Genomic DNA, 2,161 nt, shown 5'->3' with positions numbered 1-2,161 from the left:
CGCCCCGAACTGAAACCGCTCCGCGGATTTGGGCTCGGCCGAAGGGTTTTATTCCCATTTTTCTCTTTTTTAAATGGAATTTTATTTATTTTTGACGCTTCCATCCCATTTCCCATCTTTTCCAGGTGCGGATGAATTGTCCTGGCGCGTTTATAAATCCGTGAAATGCTGGAAAAGCGGATTTTCCACCAGAAAAGAGATTTAGCCACCCGAAAATCCCATTTTTATGGAATTTTTATGGGATTTTCCCAAGACCTGTCCATATTTCTTCCCCTTTTCCTGGATATTTCTATTTATTTTATCCCRAATCTTCCCCTTTTTGCCCCTTTTTTCCTCGAGCCGCAATTTCCGATGGATTTGGGGTGAAATTGGGACGAAAAAAAAAACCTGGGATTTGTTTTTCCAACCTCCAGACCCCCCCAAATCCATTTAAGTTTCTTTTTTTCCCCCCTCACCAATTTTTTTTTTTTCCCAACCGGGAAAATTGGGATTATTTTGGCCTCGGGAGGGTTAAATTTCATTTTTTTCTGGGAAGAAAATCCCGAGTTGGGGTTGGGTCCTTTCCGGCCGTGAAATCGGGGCCGAAGCCGATAAATCAGATTTTTAGAATTTTTATTTTTAATCTGAATTTTTGGAGGAGTTTCGGGCGGGGATTTCGGGAATAAAAATCCCGATCCGGGCCGAGCTCAAAGCAGGAAAAAGATGAAATTYGGGGCGCAAAAAAAAGGGCGAAAATTGAAATTTTTCAGCGTCGCGACGGCGCCCGAGGGGAAGAGGAAAAAATGAGGAGCGTGGGAATAAAGGCGGGGAAAAAAGGGATAAAAATGGGGAAAAAGGGGTCAAAAAGGGATAAAAATGGGGAAAAGGGGGAAAAGGGGGAAAAAAGGGGGGGAAAGGGGAAAAAGGGAGAGTGGAAGAAAGGGATAAAAAAGGGATAAAAAAAGGCAAAAAGGGATAAAAAATGGATTTAAAAAGGGATAAAGAAGGGATTTAAAAAGGGATAAAAAGGGGAAAAAAGGGGATAAAAATGGGATTAAAAAGGGATAAAAGAGGATAAAGAAGGAATTAAAAAATGGATAAAGAAGGAATTAAAAAAGGGATAAAAAGGGGAAAAAAGGGATAAAAAAAGGGATAAAAAAGGGGGAAAAGGGCTAAAAAAAAGGGATAAAAAAGGGATTAAAAAAAGGATTAAAAAAAAGGACAAAAAGCGGCTGAAAGGCGCGGGAATTGCGCGCAAGAAGCGCCCGCTGGTCCCTCATTAGCATGGGAAGCCGCCCGCCTTTACTGCCGAGACAGTGACCTTGAACTGCGCCGCCTTCGCAGCCCCGCGCCCTCCCCCTCCGCCGCTTTTTTTTTTATTTTTATGACTTTGGCGCTGTTTTTTTATTATTTTCCGGCTTTTTTTYCCCTCCCCTCAGGCGGATTTTTCCCTCCCCAGCGGCGTTTTCTCGAAAAACGCGGAAAAAATCACAAAAAAGTCGCGTTTTCAAAGAGGCTTCGCCTAAAAAATGGGATTTTTCCCAGTGGGAAAAAGGGAATTCTTTGCTCCTCTGGGTTTTTTTGAGTTAAAAAAAAAGAGAATTAAAAAAGCAGAGTTTTTTTAAGGATTTGAGTGGGAATTGGGATTTTTTGTGGGGATTTTTAAGCGGCGCTCAGCTGAGCCGAGCGCTCCCAAAAGCTCGACCTGGGACGGAAAATGAGATTTTAATGGGAAAAAAATCCCCCCCTGGAAAAGCGGGAGAGCCGCTGAAGAGTCTTTAGCATTTAAATTTTTATTTTTATTTTCATCTTTATCTTTATTTTTATATTTATTTCTATTTTAGTTTTAGTTTTATTCCTATTTCACTTTTTATTTTTATTTTGAGCCCTTTTCCTCCCGTTCAGCCGCGAGTTCAAGGCCAAAGCTTCCAACATTCCCGGAGCTTTTCCCAGCTCGGAAAACCCAGGAAAAAATGGGAAAAAACCCCCAAAAAATAGAAAAATCAATTGTTTTTCTCACTTTGAAGCTGCCTCGCTCAACCCCGCAGCTGCCACGGCCAAAACGCGACTTTTGATTGAATCCTCGCCAAAAAAAATATTAAAAATAAAGAGGAAAAACCCTAAAAAAAAAACCCAAAACAAACCCAGGAAAATTCCCTTTCTCCGGTGGGGAACAAAGCCC

Source organism: Malurus melanocephalus, unplaced genomic scaffold (assembly GCF_030028575.1).
Source record: "Malurus melanocephalus ecotype Western Australia unplaced genomic scaffold, MMel_1.1 scaffold_2528, whole genome shotgun sequence".
NCBI classification, from domain to species: domain Eukaryota; kingdom Metazoa; phylum Chordata; class Aves; order Passeriformes; family Maluridae; genus Malurus; species Malurus melanocephalus.
The sequence above is the reverse complement of the archived record's forward strand: the minus strand, read 5'-3'. Positions refer to the sequence as shown.